Below are 24,793 nucleotides of genomic sequence, written 5' to 3' on the forward strand. Positions count from 1 at the left end.
GAAAGACATAGAGAGGTACATGGGAGATATAGACAACAAAGATGAACCCTTTTGCACATACAGTACTGCATTGTCAGTGAAGGCACACATGGGTATACAGGTGGATAGATGAGTGGACAGGCTGAACTAGTAGGTGTGTCTATGAAGCGGGGAGTGTACTTAAGACCACGTATAGGGTTGGCAGACAATAGTCCTATAAGTTTATGTGTATGATCTGAATTCCAGGTGTATAGTAGGGCTGACAAGGGACAAGGTTATAGTCACTGCTTGGTCACAGCCAGCTACCCAGAGGGACTGAGCAGTTCAATCTGTGAGCTTGGGATCATACTCACAGGGGGCATCAAGCTCAATTGGCATAACATACTACACAAAACATTGTTCCACCTCCTACTTTGGCAAGTAGTGGCTGGGATCTTAAAAGCTTGCAAGCTGCCATCTAGCTGCAACAATGAGTCTCTCCATGTCCAGAGCAAAGAAGAATGGAGAAAACCAAAAATTCATGAAAATAATTAGTCCTAACGATTGGTACACCATCCAATCTGCAGCCTATATGATTATGAGACCAGAAGAACTAGATGGTGCTCAGCTACCACTGTCACCCACTTGGAAGGGGATCTTTGATCTATGTAGGAGATCCTGGCTAGAGAGGGAGAATAGTGTGGAACAAAACTCAAAATCATTTGGAGAAAAAAAAAAGTGAGGACCAGGTTTGCTGCTTTGATAGAGCCTGGTGTAACCCCTGAGACTATGACTCCTAGTTGCCCTCAGGTCTGGAAGTGAACCCACACCTGTGGCTTCCAGCCAAACAAAAGACAGGCATATGAGTTGAACATTTAACTGAGGTAGATACACTCTTTAGAGAGAACAATCATGGAAGAAAGAAGGGCCGTTTATGCACAGGGTGACAGCTCAGGGGACAGAAGTGCATGGAGGGATGGACATGGGGAAGAGGTAACTATTGGGAGGAAGTGGGAGGGGAGCTGTTGCATTGTGGTAAATTGTGGTCAATGTCATGAGACAAGGTGTGTGTGAACTGCTGTATGGAAAGTGAATTTGCTCTGTAAATTTTCACCCAAATCATACACACACACACATACACAAAATCCTACATCCCCGTATATTTGGGTCTGCTTTTGTTCTATTAATTCTGTCTGTTCCTGTGCTGATACTGTTACTTTTTTATTACTGAAGCTTTTATATATTTGAATATTTAAGAGCCTTTTTACTTTATTTGGTTAAAATTTTAAAGTCAAGTTTCAAAAGTGCATGGGGATATTGATTTTTCCTAACATTGAATTCATAGACTAACTTGAGGAATAATCATATCTTTAAATTATTGAGATTTTCTACCTAAGATAAAATGAAACTATTTTATCAAGTGGTCTGTTCTGTCCCTCAGTGGAGCTTTTATGCTCTTTTTCTTGTAGAGACTATATATTTTTTTTGTTAACTTTTGCCTAGATATTTTATAGTTTTTGTTTAATTTATATATTTTTTCCATATGTTTCATAAGAAAAAGATGAATACCTTAACCTCTGGTAGTTTTTCTGTTACTTCCTTTTTATTTTCCAGATAGACAATCATATTGTCTATGAATAGTAATGACATTGCCTTCCTTTTTTGATATTTCTAAATCTTTGACCAGTGCTGTTTACAGAATTCTGCCAGAGGAGCGTGGAGTTAGAATGTAATGTTGTTGCTGTTGTTCTTATCTGCTGTGTAGTCGGACCCTACTCATAGTGACCCCTCCTTGCATTTCTGAGGCAGTATCACTGTGAAAGTAGATTGCGCAACTTTCCTTCCAAGGTGTGGCTGGTGGGTTTGATCCGCAGCCTTCTGATTAGCAGTCAAGGGCCTTAGGCATTACGCCAGAGCTCCTGAGTGTAATATTAGTCATCTTTATCTTGGTCCTTGCCTTAATGTCATGTTTCTGATGTTTCAAATTAAGTATGATGCTAACTTTTAGGATATATGTTCCATCATATTAATTAACTAACCATCAATTTTGACTTTATTGAAATAAAAAAAAATCTGTATTTAATTTTTTTTTTTACAAATTTTATCAAAATTTTGTTTTTATCAAATGTATGTTTTCTGTCTGTTTAGATGACTACATGTTGTTTTTGTTAGGTGTTATTGAGTTAGTTCCAACTCATAGTAACCCTATTATGATGAAACAAAATATTGCTGGTCCTATACCATCCTCAAAATCGTTGTAATGTGTGAGTCCATTTTGCAGCCACTGTGGCAGTTCATCTTGGTGGGAGTCTTCCACTTTTATTTACTGACCCTCTATTTACCAAACATGATGTCCTTCTCCAAGGATTGGTCCCTCTAACTAACGTGTCTGAAGTACATGAGATGAAGACTCACCATTTTCATTTCTAAGGAGTGTTATGGCTTTACTTTTTCCAAGACAGGTTTGTTTCTTCTTCTGACAGTCCATGGTGTATTCTGTATTCTTTGCCAACATCATAATTCAAAGTTATCAATTTTTCTTTGATCTTCCTATTCATTGTCCAATGTTTACATGCATATGAGATAATTGGAAATACCATGACTTGGGTTAGTTGTACCTCAGTTCTCAGAGTGACATTTTTTTAAAAAAATACACTTTAAAGAGGTCTTTAGCATCAAATTTACCAAATGAAGTACTTTTTGATTTCTTGACTATTGCTTCCATGGACGTTGATTGTGGATCCAACTAAAATGAAATCCTTGACAACTTGAATAATTTCTCTGTTTATCATGATGTTGCTTGTTGGTCCAGGTGTGAGTATGTTTGTTTTCTTTACATTGAGGTATAATGCATGCTGAAGATGGTAGCCTTGATTACTACCCATAAGTGCATCAGCCAAAAGTCTACTGACTCATGACTGACCCCCATTGTGTTTCCAAGGCTGTAAATCTTTTTTTAAAAATGCATTTTATTGAAATATAATTTATGTACAGTGAAACACACAAAACTAAAGTGACATGGGTCAATGCATTTTTTATTTTCAGTGTTCCCTCCACTCCCCTCCCATCCCTGGTAACCAACAAAGAAAGTTTCCCTCAATATATAAACCTTTCCTTGACCCTCCACAACAATGAACTAATACTATGTTTGTCCTTCTGTGATTGACTTATGTCACTCAGCATAATGCCCTCCAAGTTCATCCATATTATGCAGTGTTTTGCAGACTCTATATTATTCTTTAGTGTCGCATAGCATTCCATTATGTGTATGTACCATAGTTTGGTCATCCACTCTTCTGCTATAAATCTTAGAGATAAGTCCCTTGCCAGATATATAATTATCAGCAAATATGAATTTGTCGTTGTCATTTTTGTTATGTGCTTTTTCGTGGTGTCAATTTCTTTGTTCCATATAATGTTCTATGCTGAGCTTGTTTTGTTCATGAATCATGTTATCACTTTCTTCATTGCTATTGCTTTAGTATTTGCTGAATATTTATGCTGGTCCTCTTTTTGATGTGAAGGTTTATCATTTTTCTTTGAGGTTACCCTGTGATTTATAGTTTTCTTCCCAAGTTTAGAACAGTCCATTCTATCTTGCAGTTGTCTTGACTTCCCTACCATCTGGAAGTTCTGTAATGACAGTCTTTTCCCTCTTTTTGGTTTGTGTTTGTGCTCATTTGTCAATTGATGTCTCTGGTTCCCTGTTTATGATCTTATAGGCTTCTTTACTTTGGATACTTCCATAGCTGGGTTGGTTTCTGGGTTATATCATCATCTGTGTTAATGGTCAGTTGTTGTTGGCTGTCATTGCTTCTTTGTCCAAAAGACTCCCTTTAGCATCTCTTGTAAAGTTCATCTGGTTTTAACAAATTCCATTAATTTCTGCTTATCCAGAAATGTCCTAATTTCAGTATCATATTTGAGGGACAGTTTTGCTGGGTACATAATTCTTGGTTGCAAATTTTTCTCTTTCAGGGTTTTATATATACCATCCCATTGTCTTCTCACTTGCATGGTTTCTGTTGAGAAATCTGAGCTTAGTCTTATTGGTTGTCCCTTGTAGGTAAATTTTGTTTTTCCTGTGCTGCTCTCATGATTCTTTCTTTGTCTTTGGTTTTAGTAAGTTTGATGATGATATGCCTGGGTGATTTTCTTTTGAGGTCTATCCTGTTTGAGGTTCATTGGACTTCCTGAATGGATATATTCTCATCTTTCATAATACCAGGAAAATTCTCTTCCATGAAATCTTCAACAATTTTCTCTGTGGTTTTATTTGTCTCTTCTTGTTCTGGAATTCTGATTACACGTAGGTTATACCTTTTGATGATATACCACATGAACCTTAGGCTTTCTTCATTTTGTTTTGATCTTTTTTCTGATTTATCCCTTTCCAAAGAAGTGTTCAGCTATTTGCCTTCAATCTCCCTAACTCTGTCTTCCATTGATTCAATTCTGCTCCTTTGCCCATTCAATGTCTTATCTATTTCTGAAAATTTAGTATTAATTTTCTAGATTTCTGTGTGTAGATTTTGTATCATTTCTAATTTTTCATTTATTTTGTCATATTTTTCTTGTATTGTCTTTCAAAATTTTTGTAGGGTGTTTTCTGTGTTTTCCTTGATCTTTCTCTCAATTTGTTCAAAATACCTAAATATAATTCTTTTGAATTCCTTGTCAGGGATTTCCAATGCTGCATCTTCCTCAAGGAAGGTCTGTATCCTGGTCACTTGTTTCTCCTCCTTTATCTTCCTTCTTTGTGTGTACTGTGATGCTCTGTTGTCTCTGAGGCATTGTGACATTTTTGTGTTTATATTTAATTGGTGATTATATGGTGGAGTGACTTGCTCATGATTTTTGTTTTCTTTGATCTAGGCAAGCAGGGTACTTTGCTCCTCTATTCGCTAGTTGACAGCACTTATACACTCACCACCTCTCTACTTTTCTGTTGTCAGCCTCTCGTATGTCCCTGCAAACCTTGGCAAACAGCCTATTCCTAGGTCCCTGGAATCCAAATGAGAATGCTATCACTTGAAATCCAAAATGGTGCCCCTTGTAAAGATTCAAAATGGCTGCACTCTCCATCACTTTAAATATCCAAAATGACCACTGTCTGTAAACATTCAAAATAGTTGTGCCCTCAGTCACTTTAAATATCCAAAATGGCTGCCGCATGTAAACAATCACAATGGCTGTGCCCTCCGGACCATGGAAAGTCAATAGTTCAGGTTGTCTACCTCCTTGCTGTTTCCCTTCCTAGTCATAGGCCACCAGCACAGTCGTCCCTGTAGCCCTTGGTGACCAGGGCTGATCTTTAGGTCAGTTCTCAGGTCCCAACACCACTTGGAAAAATTCAGGCTATTGGTCCCGTCAGAGAAGCTGACAGTCCACAGCACCAACCGTCTCTGTACTCACTGTTTTTGTTCAGGTTTTTCTACTAGTTGGTTCCTAATCTACTTCTGTTACTTTCAAAGCTCAGGGCTCCAGGATTATCTTCTGTATCTCTAGTCAATTTGTGTTTCTTTTCTTTGTTGAAGAGGATCTGTGTTGCTTGTCTGCCTATTCCTCCATCTTACTGGAAGTCTCCCTAAGGCTTTAAATCTCTACAGAAGCAGATTGCTCATCTTCCTCCCATGGAGCACCTGGTGTGTTTGAACCACTGATCTTCTAATTAGCAGCCAAGTGTTTTACCCACTATGCCACCAAAGTTTCTTTAAGTGCTTCAAGTCCCCTTCAATTTCAGCAAACAAAGTGTGTCATCTGCTTATGGTAGCTTGTTAATGAATCTTCCTCCAGTCTCAATACTCCATTCTTCTTCATATTGTTACTTTCTTGGGTTATTTGTTCAGCATATGATTGAATAAGTATGGTGAAAGGATAGAACACTGACACACACCTTTCCTCATGTTAAACCATGCAGTATCTCCTTGTTCAATTTGAATGACAGCCTCTTAGTCTATATGCAGGTCTGCATGAGCACAATTAAGTGTTCTAGAATTCCCATTCTTTTCAATGTTAGCCATAATTTGTTATGATCCACACAATCAAATGCCTTTGCATCATCAATAAAACACAAGTAAACATCTTTGTGGTATTTGCTTTTAACCAGGTTCCACTTGGCATCAGCAATGATATCTCTAATTCCATACCCTCTTCTGAATCTGGCTTGAATTTCTGGAAATTCCCTGATAATATACTGCTGCTGCAGTCCTTATTTTGAATTATCTTCAGAAAAATTTTGCTTGTGTGTGATATTAATGATACTGCTCAATAATTGTCACATTCTATTGGATTACCTTTTTTTAGATTATGCACATATATGGATTTCTTCCAGTCTGTTTTCCAGATAACCCTCTTCCAAATTTCTTGGCACAGAAGAGTGAGTGCTTCTGGCATTGCATGCATTTGTTGAAACATCTCAATTGGTATTCTATCAATTCCTAGAGGCTTGTTTGTCACCAATGCTTTCAGTGCAGCTTGGACTTCTTCTCTCAATGCCACTGGTTCTTGATCTTCTGTGGTTGATATATTGGTTGTTCACATTCTACAATCTGAAATGGTTAAACATCGACCAATTCTTTATGGTACAGTGACTTTGTATTTTTTCATCTTCTTTTGCTATTTCCTGTGTCTTTCAATACTTTGCCCACAAACCTCAAAACACCCACTGCTATCAAGTCAATTCCAACTTATGGCAACACTTTAGGACAAAGTAGATCTGCCCTATAAGGTTTCCAAGGCTGTAAATATTTATGGAAGCAGATTGCCTCATTTTTCTCTGCAGTTACAATTTTTCTTGGCCTTCAGTGTTGTCAAAGTAACAAAACAAAAACACAACACACTGCTGTTGAGTTGGATCCGACTCATAGTGACCCCTCTTTGGGTTTCTGAGGCAGTATCTCTATGGAGATAGATCTCCCAATCTTCTTTCCAAGGAGTGGCTGGTGGATTTGAACCGCCAGCCTTCTGTTTAGCAGTCAAATGTCTTGGACACTATGCCACCACTTTTTTTTTTTAACATTGTAGAGGACGTGATTCTTCTCAGGTGCTTATGAGTCTGTCTTTGTAATTTTAATATCATAGGAAATATCATGATTTTAAAATATTTTTCAAGGAACACAGCCCTCTCAATGTGAGGAAATATGCCTTAGAAAAGGAATATTATATTTATTTTTAATGAATAATTTTTTATTTGCTTATTTTACCCTTGTATTTATTGCCTTGCTTCCAAATCTGTCTTCACATCTATTTTCTGGAGCTTCTTCTCTATGCTCTGACTGTTTTCAGTAGTGTTGCTTGTCTTGGAGCTTTCAATTTGGTTTTGATTTTGTTAATGCTGTTTTGTCCACTGCAGCACCCTGACTCCTTTGTAGTCTTATAAACCTGCTAAACCCCCCACTGTTGAGTCAGTTCTGATTCACAGTGACCAAACAGGACAGGGTAGAACTGCTTCATAGAATTTCCAAGGTTATAATCTTTATGGAAGCCAACTGCCACATCTGTCTCCTATGGAGAGGCTGGTGGGTTTGAACCACTGACCTTTGGGTTAGCAGCTGAGTGATTTAACCACTGCAACATCAGTGCTCCTGTAGATTTTATGTTGTGGTGGTGTTGTTGTTAGGTGCCATCATGTCAGCTCTGACTCATAGTGACTCTGTGTACAACAGAATGAAACACTGCCTGGTCCTGTGCCAGCCTAACAATCCTTGCTATTCCTGAGTCTGTCATTGCAGCCACTGTGTCAATCCATCTTGTTAAGGGCCTTCTTCTTTTTCATTCACCCTCAAGTTTACCAAGCATGATATCCTTTTCCAGGGAATGATCCCTTCTGACAACATGATCAAAGTAGGTGAGACAAAGTCTGGCCATTCTTACTTCCAAGGAGTATTCCAGCTGCACTTCTTCCAGGACAGATTTGTTAGTTCTTTTGGCAGTCCATGGTACTTTTGGTATAAAACAAAACAAAACAAAAAAACAAACTCAATGCCATTGAGTCTGATCCAACTCACAGCAACCCCTCCTTGTGTTTTCAGGCAGTATCACTATGGAAGTAGATTGCCCAACCTTCCTTCCGAGGAGTGGCTGGCTGGTGGGTTTGAATGGCCAGCCTTCTGGTTAGCAGTCAAATGATTCGACATCTTAAAATAAGATGTCCAAAGTAGAATTCACTATTACTATTTCTCACTAAAGTTTGCCCTATCTGCATTCCTAATCTTAGCATTGTCACTACCATTTCTGCTTATTATTAATCTCTGACATTTTTATCAGTCAGGGTTAAGTTGCAGATAAGGAAAGCTACTTTAACTTTTTTATGCACAAGTTAATTTCCAGCTGAAAATTTATTATTATAGCATTACTGGAAGGACAAGTAGAACTGGGGTATCATGAGAGCTGATTTTTCTGCAATTGTCAGGAAGCTGCATGGTAACAGATAGCAGAGGCAGGCCCTAGAAGTTGGGTAGATGTGGTAGAAGGAGTCTGAGGATGTTATCTTCTAATTGCTTTAATTTTCCTAGTGAAGTAGGAAAGAAGATCATGTTTATATGTTATTGTTGTCAGGTGCTGTCAAGTCGTTTCTGACTCATAGTGACCCTATGCACAGCAGAACAAAACACTGTCTGGTCCTGTGCTAGCCTCATGATCCTTATGTTTATATGGGCATTGTTTAAATTTTCTCCTGAAAAATTTAGGCAAAAGGCAAGATTGTATGTGTGTATGTGTGTAGAGGTGAAGGGGTTAGTTATTTGTAACTCAGAATAACAGGCAGCTAGTAGCCTTGGTTCAGGTGTGTGATTTCTAAACACTTTCTTTCCAGATCTGATTAATCATCTTCCTGGAGATCTGTCTTGGGCTGAGTGTGGGAGGATAAGATACTATATGGGGCAAGAGGACTGCCTCCTAATTTTTTTTTTTTTTTTTGTTTAAGATCATTAATGATGGATTATTCCAGTTAGATTCACACAGAATAAAGATGGTACAGTGCTTAGCGCCACCTTCAACCTTGCCTCATTGTTCTTGGATATGGAAATATGACTTGTGTATGTGCTTCCCCCTGTCCCCCATGGTTCACCCTGGCCATTTGTATTTTCCCTTTCTATTGAAGGGATGAGGGAAGTAGTGATTGAAGTCAGTGGTTGAAGGCAATTCGGCAGTAGAATTCTTGCCTTCTGTGCAGGAGACCCAGGTTCAATTCTTGGCAGTGCTTCTAAGCACAGACACTACCTCTCTGTCAATGGAGGCCTGTGTGTTGTTATGATGCTGGTAAGGTTTCAGCACAGCTTCCAGATTAACACAGACTAGAAAGAAAGACCTGTCAATGTACTTCCAAATTCAACCAATGAAACCCTGTTCACAATGGTCAAGTCACTTTGCATGTGGGGTGTTCTGGTTACCTAGTGCCACTCTGACAAGAAAATATCACAAATGGAATGGCCTTAACAAACAGGAGTTTATTCTTACAATTTTGAGGCTTAAAGTCCATGTGAAAAGTGCCAGGCTCTAGGGGCTGGGTGAAAGCCCCTCAACCTTGGGGTCCAGCTCTGCCTCCTGCTCCTGGCCCACTGGAGCTAGAGGCATTTCAGCTGGTGGCTGCTGAGGTTGACAAGCCCCAAGGTTGACAAGTAAAAAGGCACAGTCCCAATGTTACCAATCCACAAGGCAGGCCATTAACTTAAGTCCATTGTAAGTCTTAAGGTCGGCAGAGCATGGCAGGCTGCTGAGCAATGACACAGCTACACACAAGTTCCAAGCATGCCATAGGCTAGAGACTATTCTCAAAGCTTCTCCTTATATACAGGAAGCAGACCACATACCAAAGGCAGCTACTCAGCTGCTTGTGGTAGATCTCACCATGGAGTTGATTGCCAGTCTCATCATGGGGAATAACTACCACCAGCTGCCCAGCCACTCAGCCAGGCCCAGCCAAGTTGACACAAAAACATAATCACCACTTGGGGTGTCCATGAGTCAGGGCCAGATTAGATGACAGCTAACAACAACAACAGCATTTAAGGGATGTTAGACTTTTTCTCTTTTTAAAATATGAACTCTGGTTATGGTTATGGAGATGGACTTTAGCTCTCAGCACTTTTCTGTGTTTTGTTCCAGAAGTTATTATATATGACAGAAGAAATATTATTCAGAATCTGTAGTAGAGGTTGTGGTACTTCCCTACTATTGTTATAGATGAGATTTTTGCCTCTAAATTGGGTTGATTTTATTTATTTTAATAGATTTTAACTTACGCACTTGCTCTCATGATGTCAACTTCTTGTAAGTCCTGGCTTGTGTTGGTTCCTAAGTAGGAAACTGAGTGCCAAAACTTTTCATTATATGATGCTAGGTATGTATTGACTAAAATGATTATGCTATTTCAACACATAATATGATTAAGTAGATGATATTGATGCCTGCACATATCCATGCTGTCCAAATTTTATAATGACTTGGTGAAGTTCAAAGCTGTTTTACGCACGAGGTCATGAAAACTGTGCTGATAAATGTTAAATATTTTCAAAATATTTTGAGGTCAAAAACATTTGAGATTGATTTAGTTTTCTATTGCTGTGTAAACTTAGCAGCATAAAACAACACCCATATATTAGCTCATAGTTCTATATGTCAGAAGTCTGGCACAGTGTGACTGGGTGTTCTGCTCAGAGTCTCACAAGGCTAAATTCAAGATGTCTCTCTTGTGAGCTCTGGTAGCGTAGTGCCTAAGGCACTTGACTGCTAACCAAAAGCAGTTCAAACCCACCAGCCACTCCTCAGAAGAAAGGTTGGGCAATCTACTTCCATAGTGATACTGCCTCGGAAACCCAAGGACGGGTTGCTATGAGTTGGGTCCGACTCAATGGCACATAACAACAACATGGGCATGGATTCACATCTGGAGACTCTGGGAAAAAAAAATCTATTTATAAACTGGACTGAGTCTTGTTGACATAATTTAGTTCCTTGTGGTTGCAGGACTGAGGTCCTCCTTTGCTTCCTGGCTGTCAGCTGGGGGCTATCCTGGTATACTAGAAGTGACCTTCTGCATCTTTAAAGTCAGTGTGGTAGGCCAAAAAATACATTCCTTCCCCTAAAGAGTTCCATGTTCTAATCTGTGGAACCTGGGAATATGTTAATTTATATGACCAAAAACAAAAGGACTTTGCAGATGCAATTAACTTAATAATTTTGAGATGCAAGATTATCCTGGATTATCCAGATGGACTCAATGTAATATCAATGTCTTTACTGAGGAGAATTTGATGTGTTGATGCAAGCAGAGATTAGATTGATGCAGCAGGAGCCAAAGAATGCTGCACCCTCTGGAAGTTTAGAAAGGCAAGGAACAGTTTCTCCCTGGAGCCTCCAGAGGAACTAGCTCTGCTGAAATCTTGATTTTAATCCCTTGTGACTCATTTGAATAGATCTAAAATGTTGAACACTAATGACCAAAGACCAGATGAGTTGTGTCATGACATCAAGGATGTCATACATGAAGAAAGCAAAAAGTCATTAAAAAGACAGGAAAGAAAGAATAGACCAAAATGGATATCAGAAGAGATTCTGAAACTTGCTCTTGAACATAGAGTAGCTAAAGCAAATGGAAGAAATGATGAAATAAAAAAAACTGCCTAAGGACTGAAAACATGAAAATTAGGATGTTGTTGTTGTTATGTGCCGTCGAGTTGGACCTGACTCATAGCGACCCCTCCTTGGGTTTCTGAGGCAGTATCACTATGGAAGTAGATTGCCCCATGTTCCTTTCAAGGAGTGGCTGGTGGGTTTGAACCGCCAGCCTTCTGGTTAGCAGTCAAGTGCCTTAGCCACTATGCTACCAGAGCTCCCAAAAATTAGGATAGAAATGTCTAAAATGGTGGAGTACAATGCAATTTACTTGCATTACATTCCTTCAGCCATGCCAACAGAGATCTTGCTTTGATAGAGAACTTAAACATAAACACATTATCTTTTAATGGGAAATTTAATCTTGCTAATTTGCCAAAAGAAAATATCAAATTAATGATTAATTTTCTTTGATGAAGATGTTTATTAGAATTTATTATATCGGAGTGTGTGCAACAAATATTATAGTCCTTATATTTCTTAATCCCATTAATAATACATTCTTGAACATCTTACCAGTTATAGAATTAATAAATAAAAATTAGACCAACTTGTCTAAATTTCCATTTCACACAGTTGGTAATTTTTACTATTAAATCCACAATGGAATATGAAGATAGAAAGAGAAAAAAACTAATTTATTGTTGATGGTAAATTTCTTCTTTATTTTTTTAAATCATACATGTGAGAGAATTCTGAATGAATATTTGAATGTATGTGTTGTATTAATCAGTTATTACCACAATAATTATGCATAACTACAGTCAGTCCCCAGGTTATGAATGAGATCAGTTCCTAAGTGTGTCTTTACCTTGAATTTGTAGCTAAGTCAGCACAGGTGCATACGGTTCTTACTTAACTTTGTTTTGGTGCAAGAAAAGGCTGGAAGAATTTTCAGTGATTTAAAAGCTGCATGTTCAGCAAGTGAAGGTGATTGTGATGAATTTGTTGCAAGTAGGGTTTAGTTCACAGGAGCTTTGTGAACTAATCACACAGTGGTTAAGGCATTTGGCTGCTAAACAAAAGATACCTGGTTTGAACTGACTAGCTGTTCCATGGCAAAAAGATGAGGCAATAACCTGCTTCCATAAAGATTTATAGCCTTGGAAACCCAATGGGGTTCAGTATGAGTCAGGATCAACTCAATGGCAGTGGATTCAGTTTAATAATTTCAAAGTGAAGGCAAATTTACATAACATTAGAAGGCAAATAAGAGTTGTCTGTAAATTGGATATTTGTAACCTGGGACTAAGAGCTCTGGTAGCACAGTCCCTAAGAATAACTGCTAACCAGAAGGTTGGTGGTTCAAACCCACCAGCCACTCCATGGAACAAGACTGGGCAATCTACTTCCATACAGATTTACTGCCTCAGAAACACAATGGAGGTTGTTGTGAGTTAGAATAGACTCAATGGCAGTGGGTTTGTTTTTTTGTTTTTAACCTGGGACTTACTGTACCCCCAAACTACATGATTTGCAGCAGCATGAATTTACTCCCATCATTAAAGGCCTACAGGTGACTGTATTTTGACTGATTTAATCTGGAACACTTGGGCAGCTCTTCTTCAGACTGCTGATTGGAGCTCTATTTGCTTCACAAGTTTTTCATTGTTCTTGGACCATTGTTACATGCTTTTTCATTGTCTACTAAGAGCACATTCTTGTGGCAAAGAGCAGGAACACAAAACCAAGTTTAACTGTGCAAGCACATTTGAGGCCTCTATGCCCATGATCTTCTAAGGTTCCATTGACCAAAGTAGGTCACATGGCCAGGTCCAAAATCATGCGGCAGGGAATATCCTGTGTGTTTAATCTTTATACTAAACAGTGCCTAAATTTGAAAAACAATTCTGTCTATAAAATAACATAGAGATATAAAATCCATTACCTTCAAGGGATCTGATAATATTAAGATTAAATTTGCCAATGTTTATTTAAGCAGTCGTTTGCTTCATTTTTGGTTGTTTATTTTCATATGATTTGTATTTTTTTGTGGATTTATAGAGTCCAGCCATTATCTTCTGTCTTATTTTCCCTATAAGAATAAAATTATCCTTTACCAGAGGGAAGAAATAGAAGAACAGATGCCCCACAAAGCAATCTATTGTTCACTAGGGTATCTATCTCTGTTCATTGATGTGTCTCAACTCCCAGCTTGTATTTGTTCCTAACAGGCTCTCAATAAACACTCAACTTACTGATTAATAGCTTTCAAGATGGTCAGTTACTCTTGTGTCCTACCTCTGTCTCTGCCTAATTCTGCTTTTTAGTACATACATCTCTGAGACTATAAATAATATATAATTTTATTGTGGTAAAATACACATAACATAAAATTTATCTCTAACTATTTTAAAGTGTACAATCCAGTGTCTGGTAGCATAGTGGCTAAGGCACTTGACTGCTAACCAGAAGTCTGGCAGTTCAGATCTACCAGCCACTCCTTGGAAGGAAGATGGGGCAATCTACTTCTGCAGCGATACTGCCTCGGAAACCCAAGAGGGGTCGCTATGAGTCGGGTATGACTCGATGGCACATAAGAAAAGGATCCTCTGAGCTATCCTATACCCCTTCAATAATTACCTCCATTTGGGAGCTCTGGTAGTTTAGTGCCTAAGGCACTTGACTGCTAACCAGAAGGCTGGTGGTTCAAATCCACCAGCCACTTCTCGGAAGGAAGAGGGGGCAATTTATCTCCATAGTGATACTGCCTCGGAAACCCAAGGAGGGGTCGCTATGAGTCAGGTCCGACTTGACGGCACATAACAACAACAACAACAACACAATCCAGTGGCATTAAATACATTCACAATATTGTGTAACCATCACACCATCTAGTTCCAGAGCTTCCTCACCCCAAATGGAAATCCAGTTCCCATTAATCAGTCACTCCTTATTCTTTCCTCCCCTGTATCTCTGACAACCATTAATCTTTCCACCTCTATGGATTTGCTTATCCTGGATATTCCATATAAGTGCATTCATAAACTATATGGTCTTTTGTGTCTGACTTCTTTCATGTAGTATTTTAATATTATTATTATTATTATTTTATTTTAATATTTTAGTATTTTCAAGATTTATCCTTTTGTAGCATATATCAGTACTTCATTCCTTTTTGTGGTTGAATAATATTCCATTATATGGATATGCCACATTTTGTCTATTTATTCATCACTTGCTGGGCATTTGGACAAATAATATTTTGCATACTGTGTGGCTTATAACAAATTGTGTATAGCATTGTCAAGAATGTAAATTCCAGAACACATCATTGTACTCATGTGGAACAAGGGCATAGATCAAGAGGCAATCATTAGAAGAGAACAAGGCACTGTATGACTTCAATCAGGAAAGGTGCATCAGGGTTGTATCCTTTCACCATTCTTATTCAATCTGTATGCTTAGCAAATAATCTGAGAAGCTGGACTATATCAAGGACCACAGGGCATCAGTTTTGGAGGAAGACTTATTAACAATCTGTGATTTGCAGATGACACAACCTTGCCTGCTGAATGTGAAGAGGACTTGAAGCACTTACTGATGATGATCAAAGACTACAGCCTTCAGTATGGATTACACTTCAAAATGAAGAAAACAAATATCCTCACAACAGGACAAATGAACAATGGAGAAAAGATTGAAGTTGTCAAGGATTTCATTTTGCTTGGATCCGCAATCAATGCCCATGGAAGCTGCAGTCAAGAAATCAAAGGATGTATTGCATTGGGAAAATCTGCTGCAAAAGACCTCTTTGAAAGTGTTAAAGAGTAAAAGTGCCACTTTGAGCACTAAGGTGCACCTCACCCAAGCTATGGTATTTTCATTTGCCTCATATGCCTGTAAAAGCTGGACAATGAATAAAGAAGACAGAAGTAGAATTGATGCCTTGAATTACAATGTTGGTGAAGAATATTGAATACCATGGATTGACAGAAGAACAAACAAATCTGTCTTGGGAGAAGTACAGCCAGAATACTCCTACTGAGTATTCTAAGTGAGGATGGTGAGAGTTTAAGCACTGTGGACATGTTAGAAAGAGGAGCTAGTCCCTGAAGAAGGACATCAAGCTTGGTAAAGTAGAGTGTCAATGAAAGAGTGAAGAGCCTCAATGAGATGGACTGACACAGTGGCTACTACACTGGGCTCAAGCATGGCAATGATTGTGAGGATGGCACAGGACCAGGCATTGTTTCAGTCTGTCGTTCATAGAGTCGCTGTGAGTTAGAACTGACTCAAAGGTACCTAACTGTAACGATTAATTTTAGATATGCCTAGTGATTAACAATCACTGAGCTTTTTTTCCCTCTGTAGAACACACCAGTGGAGGAGGGCTCCTTTGAAGAATTTAATTGGAAAAGGAAGAAGAGAGAACTGAAAGACTTTCCAAAAAAAAAAAAAAAAAAAATATCACTGCAGTGGATAGTAAATTCCCACTGATTAACTGTGATAATGTGACTTTTTTCCCTCTTCAGTCTAGATTACTATGATCAGATAACACAATCATTTGGCAGCAATTAGTTAGGAAATCAGGATTCAGCAGCTGGTTATTTTAATTGTGACTTAATCGTGCATCTTTTACTGATTCACTGTGACACATGCCTTCATTTTCCCTTTTATAAAATAGTAACATCCAAATGGTACTTTCCCATTTCTTCCCATACTTTCTGTGCCAATTTTGTATGCATCTTCCAGCTTCCTTCTGTTCTCCAATTATGTTTCAAACCCAGATCATGTGAGATTCTGATCTAAGATTTAAAAATAACTCCCTTACTGAAGGTTTATCACTCAATTAGAATCTGTAAGGGATTGCATGACTATTTCATTATCCATAAAGTCCAAGAGAAGTGTAATGGAATTAATTTAAAAGCTTGGAATGTAAGATAGATGAGTAAAATGAAAGGAATTGGCATTATGTAACATGGAGAAAGGAAGGCTGAAATCTTTAATACATGAAGGACTATTATGTGGAGGAGGATGAATGGTTTTTCTCTGTCTTCCATAAGAATAGAATAAGAGGAAATGGAATTAAGCAATAGCAACCAGGATTTAGACTAGAATAAAAAACTTTTTAACTCTAGGTAATGTAAGGCATTTTATCAGTGTCCTTCCCTAAGCCCCAAAGGAATTTAAGGAAAAGAAAATAGAAGTAAAGAATTACTTTTATTGCCAATATTGTTTTTAAGAGCTGTTCCTAAATACTCTTCTTTGTGGGCATTCCATCCAGGATAGATACCTACCTAGTTTGGATTGTCTCAGTCCCTGAAGAAAACAGGGGCACCAAACTGTCATATTTCTTTTCTATTTAAATACTTTGCAGGCAGGAGATACTTAATACAATTTATTTTAGTGAATACACTCCTCTTTCTAAAGATGATAAACTGAGGTAATACAGTATCAGCCCTAAAATCAAGCAGCTATTTGGTAACAGGGTCAAATTCAAACAGTTAATTAAGACAAAAATGTAGACTTGTTACAGAAAATAGGTTTCTACACATTTTGCACCTGAAACATTGGATGAACCACCTGGAACTGGAACTCAGGCAGAAATCATCCTGCTATGCCCTAGAGATTGCACTGTTTCTGGACCAACAATTTAGTAATTTATGCTTTATGGATTATGGGTCAGTGACCTGGTTCTAGTGAGTAACATGCATCTTTAAGAAGAGGGGCTTCTTCTTCTTCTTTTTTTCAGTTTAATCTTTTTTTTAAAAAAGTACATTTTGTTGAAATATAATTTATGTACAGAGAAATACACAAAAGTAAAGTGACATGGGTCAATATATTATTTTTTTATTTTGCAATGTTCCCTTCCTCAATGGGCTTATTCTTTGGAACAGAGTCTGATGACTGAATTAGAAGTGCCAAGTCTAGAATCTTGTAACTTGTATGACAGGAGAACAGTGTAAGAATTAAAATCTACCATAGATTAAGGAAAACTGTCAAGCAACACTGACAGTAGACACTGAGAAATAAAGAAGAAAATGTTAAAAATACTAGTTATAGTAAGTATATAAATTAGTTGTCAGTTATGCATAATTGCTATATAGTATAATAACTGATTCATCAGTACATATGTCATGTTAACTTTGTTGTATATTTAATTTTATGTCAATCTAAACTATTCATGGAGCTAAGTTTTCTCTTCTTTCTTTACTTTTTTTATTGTAGTTTGGGTGAAAGTTTACAGAGCAAATTAGTGTTCCAGTCAACACTTTATATACATTTTGTTTCATGACGTTGGTTGCAGTTTCCTCATTGGAACAGCACTCTTACCCTTTCCTCTCTGTGTTTCCCATTTCCATTCTTCCTTCTTTCCTGTCTCTTCCTGTCCTCTGAGTCCATTTTTGTCCTTTTGGTCTCCTATGGTTGATTGTACTGAGGAGGATATTCCTCCCTTGTGTTATTGTTCACTTTGTAGGCCTGTGAATTGTTTAGCTGAAAGTTGATCTTTGGTGGTGGGCTCAGTTCCAGGATTGAAGGGTGACTAAGGGCTACAGTCTTGGGGGTTTCACCACTCTCTATTAGACCAGCAGTCTGCTCTTTTTTATGTTTTGAATTGTGTTCTTCACTTTTTTTTCTCCCCTCTCTCTCTATCTAGGACTTTCTATTGAGATCCTGATCATAGTGATTGGTAGTGGTAGCAGGGCACTCCAAGAGTCTTGGTTTCTGGGTTGTGTAGGCTGTGTTTCCTGTAGTCCATTAATCTTTCAGTTTAATTATTTCCTTGAGTCTTTATTTTCTTCACTCTTCTTGATCCCGATGAGATGGAGCTCAGTTTTCAAAGGTTGTTTCTTTTGTAGCATGGTTGTCTGTTCAGATTATATGAAATAATATAGAGCACAATACCCACCTGCATAGGACCCACCCATATAATCATTTAAACCGTTTTGTTTCCTATTGAATAAATAATAGTTTTAAAAAAGTGACTTTCTGTTGAGGTAGAAAGAATATTTCAGTAATATTTTTAAATTGCCTTAGCTGTCTTCCTTAAAGGAAACATATTTTTTTCCAAGGCTAGCTAGTCTTGGCATAATAATAATTATTTTTCCTAATGGGAAGTTGAAAAGAAATTTTATCAGACTGTTCTAAATTTGGCATTTCAAATTCTATAGATTTCAGTCCTCATTTCTCTGTTGTAATGGATCAAGTTTTGTTACCTGAAAATATTCTTTATAAATCCTAACCTGTATGCCTGTGGTTATAATGCTATTTGAGAATGGGTTATCTTTGTTATGTTAATGAGGCAGAATTAGTGTAGAGTGTATCTTGAGTCAATCTCTTTTTAGATATAAAAAAGATTAAAATGCAAGTTAGCAAGGAAAGCTTGTGGAAGAGAGATGCTAAGAACATGTCCAGTATAGAAGCTCAGAAGAGACAAGGACCTTCCCCCAGAGCTGGCCGAGAAAGAGCCAGCATCCTGAAATTGGACTTCTAGCCCCTAAACTGTAAGAAAATAAACTTCTGTTTGTTAAAGCCACCCATTTATGGTATTTCTGTTACAGCAGCATAGATAATAATTAAGACACCTATCAACAACTGAATAGAGAACATAAGATTTTCTGCCCTTCAGATAATTCATTCAAGCACTTTTTTTTTTTTTAAATAAAATTTAACCAAGAGATAATCAAAGGAAATCTCCCCATTGGTCACACTTAATCCTTGGTCAAGAAATGCTTTTAATCTCATAAAAAGTACTATTAAGTCTGTATTTTGATCTTAAGTTTGAGAAATTAATATAGGCACTAAGGAAATTAAAAACAACAATAACCTGAGAATAAACTTTTACATTTAAGGGAAGAAAAAAACAGCCAATTAGTGACTTGGATATTTAATGCAATTTCTTTAACCCTGTAGTGTCAAATATCTGGGTTGACCTGTTACACTGTCTGCTATCGATTTAGTGATTTTTTTTTCCCTTTCCCTTCAAGGAGTTCTCCCAAATTCTTGTCAGCTTTGCTGAAATGCAGTGGAACTAAACACTTTTGTGTGTTCGATTTCTTAATTGTAAACATTGTGACAAGCATTGGCAAACGGGGAGTTGGCAGAGTTGCTGTGATGTCATATGAAATAATTTCCTTTGTTTTATTCAAAAGAGGTTTCCAAGTTTTTCCTCAGTAATCCTGGCTTTCATCTCAAGCTCTAAGAGTACCACTGACCAGATGTCAGAACCAACGTGCTATCTTTGAATTCTAAGGACTTTACCCAGGCTGACCTGGATCACTCTCCTTCATGAATTGAATGAAAACCTCTTAAATATCACTAGCTTTCTCCAGGCCAATTTACTGTCTTTTTCTTCCATTTATCCTGCCCTTATCTATTTCAACCCACGTCTTAGGGTTCAACCCTTTCAACTCCCTGAACACAAAAGTGATTTTCAAACCTTTTCGTCTCCTTACACCATTTCAAAAAGATATAGATTCCCCACCTGATTTTATCCTCTATAAATATGCAAGTTACAGACTGATGAGTGTGATGTTAGTAGCAAAATCCTAAAACATAATATTAATGAAACCGAATAAAGTGTTCCCCAAGAATGTGGAACAGTATCTATTCTAAGGGGGAACTGAAACCATAAAGTAAAAACTATTTACCCCACCCTGGCACCTGGATGGGAAGCCTGGACAGGAATAGATAGGTAGACTCCATTACCCCTAACTATTTCCCCCACCCTGGTTAAGACAGATAATTAGATAAGACCCTGGATGGGAATAGATAAGTAAACTAAATTACTCCCAACTATTTTCCCACCCAGGACAGATGAGTATTCAGTTCCTTAAAGAACTGAATGGAAAACATTCCTTCCTGCAGATGATAGACTTAGAAACAACTTGTAAATTAACTCTGGTCCAAGGACAATAGAAGTGTCTTAGAAACAACTTGTAAATTAACTCTGGTCCTGGGACATGCATATAGGGAAAAAGGAACAAAAGTTAATTGTGGAAGCTCTCCCTTTTGCCCAAGTCCCTATCAGCTGATAACAGGAAACTAGTGTGACTCATCCACTGTGGTCACCCATTTCACATTCACACCCCAAATTCCTCAACCTTTTGTGAATATGCACAACCCCCTCTTCTGAAACCTACAAAAACTGTGGGTGATATTTTGGGGAGTTAGATCTGGGTACTAAACTTCCCCTACTCCTTGCACTGCTGCTTTGCAATAAATAATTTTCTCTCCTCTCAATCTCGGTGTGTAAACTGTTTTGGCCTGACTGCGCACCAGGCAGGGACCCGAGTTTGGTCCGATAACATTAACAAGTGGTAGAGTCAGAAAAAGTAAGTGATTAATTATGAGGCCCTGCCTTAGATTCATTTCTAAGAACAAAAGGCAAACTAATTTCTCCCTTAGATAAGTTACTTGCATTGGGAAGTCAGAAAAACATGGGTCTATAAGAACATTTTGATTCCAGAAAAGCATTTGAAATAGTTGCTCAAGGTGTCTTTATAGACCAGATGGGGCAAACAGAGCTGGGTGAAATGGCTAGTCTGGTAGAACAGTTGTAACAGATTAATGAATTATGTAATTTAGTAAGCGATCTTTAGAGGTATGCCACAGGCTTCTAGTCTTGCACAATTTCAGTCAACATTTTGATTTATAACTTGGACAAGCCATGGAAGGCCCTTCTCTATCTTCTTGTAGCTATCTTAATTGATCTTTAAAACTCCACCCAAGACTCTCCTTATAGTGGAACATTTTTAGAAGTCTCTCCTTTGTGTTCCCTTAGTAGGCTTCATGCTACTTAACACCTTTTTCTGTGATTCTCCCTTAAGTATGTATTACATTTTTGAGATTAGAGACCAATCTCATTTAATTTTATATTCTACTGTGCCTGGTTGTTAGAATCCATTCAGCAAATTTATTAAACAGCTGAATTTACCATTATGTCTTTTTCTTTTCCATTTTAACACCTATTGCCACTGTCATCTCATTTTAAAAAAATTTCCTTTACTAGTTGGTCCCTCAAAATATATTCTTTTTCTTTTTCCATTACCCAAGTTAATATATATCCACCTTGTAGTTAGTGGTTTAACCATCAAATAATAATTCTTTTTTTTGTGTGAAACTCTTTTCTTGACTTTTTACAACAGTGGTCTCACACAATATTTGTCCTTTTTTGATTGACTAACTTCACTCAGCATAATGACCTCTAAGGTCATCCATATTATGAGATGTCTCACAGATTCATGATTGTTCTTTAGAGTTACATATTTATCATTATTTCCATGTGACACAAGTCTAGGAGAAAATAAGCACTATAAAAAATAAAAAAAACAAAGATTCAGAAATAACTGAGTGCTTGAAGAAATGGATCCAATGAAAAAGATGAAGTTCTATACCTCCATGCCATTGATCCTGCCACCTTTTATTGTTCTTACCTCTTTCTTGGGAGCTCTGGTGGCATAGTGCCTAAAGCATTTGACTGCTAACCAGAAGGCTGGTGGTTCAAATCCACCAGCCACTCTTCATAAGGAAGACTGGGCAATCTATTTCCATAGAGATACAGCCTCGAAACCCAAGGTGGGGTCATTGTGAGTCAGAATTGACTCAATGGCAGTGAGTTTGGTTTTTTGGTTTGACCACCTTCCTGTTCTCTCTTGTCTCATCAAGCTTAATTTCAGAACCAAATGTAATAATCACCCTTTTGAATCTCTCTGGCTTTGTCATACTTCCTTCACAAAGACATAACTCCGAGTAAATCCTACTTTCTACCTGAACAGTTGCAATCCGATGTGGTTGGAGAATAACACACCTCGTCTGATGGATCTCACTTTAAATTCATGATCACTAATTTGAAATGGGCCTGTAATGCTGCCTGCAAATCATTTTCTGTTTCTAATCCATCCCCTCTCCTAGTCTCTCTGATGATTATTTCAGACTCTATTTCTCTCTCCTCAAATCCTGTCTCCTCCTCTCTTTTGCTCTCATTTGATGAACTTCCTTCCTATTCACTGAGAAAATGGAAGCTATCAGATGAAGATATCACAACATCCCCATCAAACTCCTCAACACCTGCATACTGTGCTTCCTTCTTGTTCCTATAGAGATGAACTGTCTGTTCCCCAATATATTGTTGTTGTTGTTATGTGCCATCGAGTTGGACCCAACTCATAGCGACCCCTCCTTGGGTTTCCAAGGCAGTACCACTACGGAAGTAGATTGCCCCATCTTCCTTCCAAGGAGTGGCTGGTGGATTTGAACCTCCAGCCTTCTGGTTAGCAGTCAAGTGCCTTAGGCACTATGCTACCAGAGCTCCCCCTCAATATATAGCCACCATTATATGTTAGACTCTACTATCATTCCAGCAATTCTGGGATTTTTTACATGTCTCTCTACCAAGTCACATTCATTGGCATATATACATACTATTATTTCTTTCACCTTATAAAACCTTCTTTAGGTTTTATTTCTGTCCAAGTTCACTGCAGGAATACTCTTCAAAAGAGTTTATTTGAGTAATTGGGGAGTGAAACCAAATGTACATGACATGTTGAATGTAAAACGAACTCTGCTCTGTAAACTTGCACCAAAGTGTACTAAAAAATTAAAACAAACAAACAACAAAAAACCCCAAAAAGTAAAATCCTAAACCTTCTACCATCTAATCAATTATGATGCATAATGACCCTATACAACAGAATAGAATTGTCCCATAGTGTTTCCAAGGTGGTAACACCTTTACAGAAGCGACTGCCACATGTTTCTCCCATAGAGCAGCTGATGATTTTGAACCACTAGTATTTTTGTTTGGCAGCTGAGCACTTAACCACTGCATCACCAGGCTCCTTAACATGTCTAATTGAAGAAGTGCCCCCTAAGGAACTTAGCAGTGGAAAGAGATCCATCAGCATTTGAATTAGTGAATTCTGTCAATTCTGCAGCCATATGGTGGAAAAAGCAAGAGAGAGCACGATGCTGGGAAAGACCATTAACCTGCCTAATTCAGGACACAGCTTCCTTATAACATTGGGAGAAAGTCAGTTTCCATTTATGCTATTTCTCTCATATATCTCTGACCCATCTTTGGACCTGGTCAGGCTAGGGGAACTTTGGACCAATGCCTCTGACCCCCATACCAAAAAAGAAAAAAAAAAAAAAAAAAGAATTTAGAGAGAGTTCTGGCAAGATGGTGGACTAGGCAAAAGGACTGCACAGACACTCTTCAACAAAGAAAAGGGAAATGAATTAACACAGACACAGAAGATAATCTTGGACCCCGAACCCTGAAGGGAAGGATACAAAAGTGGACTAAACCCTAACTAGCAGAAGAATTTGCGTAAAAATACAGAAAAAGGAGACACACGGAGCTGCGGTCTAGCAGCGACCTAAGCAACCCTGACGGCACAGACAACACAGCTTGGAGATTCTCGAGTGGTGGTAGGACCTAAGAATTAACCAAAAATCACCCTGCTATCCAGGGACTGCACGGAGGACTGTGCATGGTGGCTGGGGAACAAACGGAGAAGGTGAAGAGAAAGGTGGGCTGAACTGTGGACTTTTGCTGGTCCGGAGGACACTGCCATTTTGTAGCTTTAAGAAGTGGCTTGACTATATGGGATATTTAAAGAGACAGTGCTCTCGCAGAATCCTGTGGTGGTAGGACTTAAGAATTAACCTAAAACCCCCCCTGCTAGCCAGGGACTACATGGGGAATTGTGCACGGTGGCTGGGGAACAAACGGAGAAGGTGAAGAGAAAGGTGGGCTGAGCTGTGGACTTTTGCTGGTCCGGAGGGAACGCCATTTTGAAGGTTTAAAAAGCAGCTTGACTATTTTGTATATTAAAAGAGACAGTGCTCTCACAGATTTCTGGGGCTTAAGAACACATTCTGCTTTCCAGCAACTCGAAGGACACTCGGGACCTGCAAGACTGAAAAGATACGACATTCTTCTTGTTACTACACCCTACACCCGCTTGGTGAACAGAGGTGTGGCCATCCCCACTCCCACCTACCTTCTGGGCCCACAGGAACTCCATCACAGTCAGTGTGCTCAGACAGAGCCTGAGTACCCTACCCAGTCCTCCACCAATTTTTTCTCTTTTCTTTTTTTTCTTTTTCACTTTCTTTTTCCTGGTGATTAGTTTGCTTGTATTTGTCCTTTTCAAACCAACTAATATTACTAATACTTTTGTCCTTTTTGTTATTATTCTTAATATTCCCCTACCAGGTCCTAGTTTTCAGCATTTTTTCTTTTCCCTGTGCCTGGTTGAAATTCTGC

The sequence above is a fragment of the Orycteropus afer genome, unplaced genomic scaffold, assembly GCF_000298275.1.
Source record: "Orycteropus afer afer isolate SDZICR_OR568_19922 unplaced genomic scaffold, OryAfe1.0 scaffold00191, whole genome shotgun sequence".
NCBI classification, from domain to species: Eukaryota; Metazoa; Chordata; class Mammalia; order Tubulidentata; family Orycteropodidae; genus Orycteropus; species Orycteropus afer.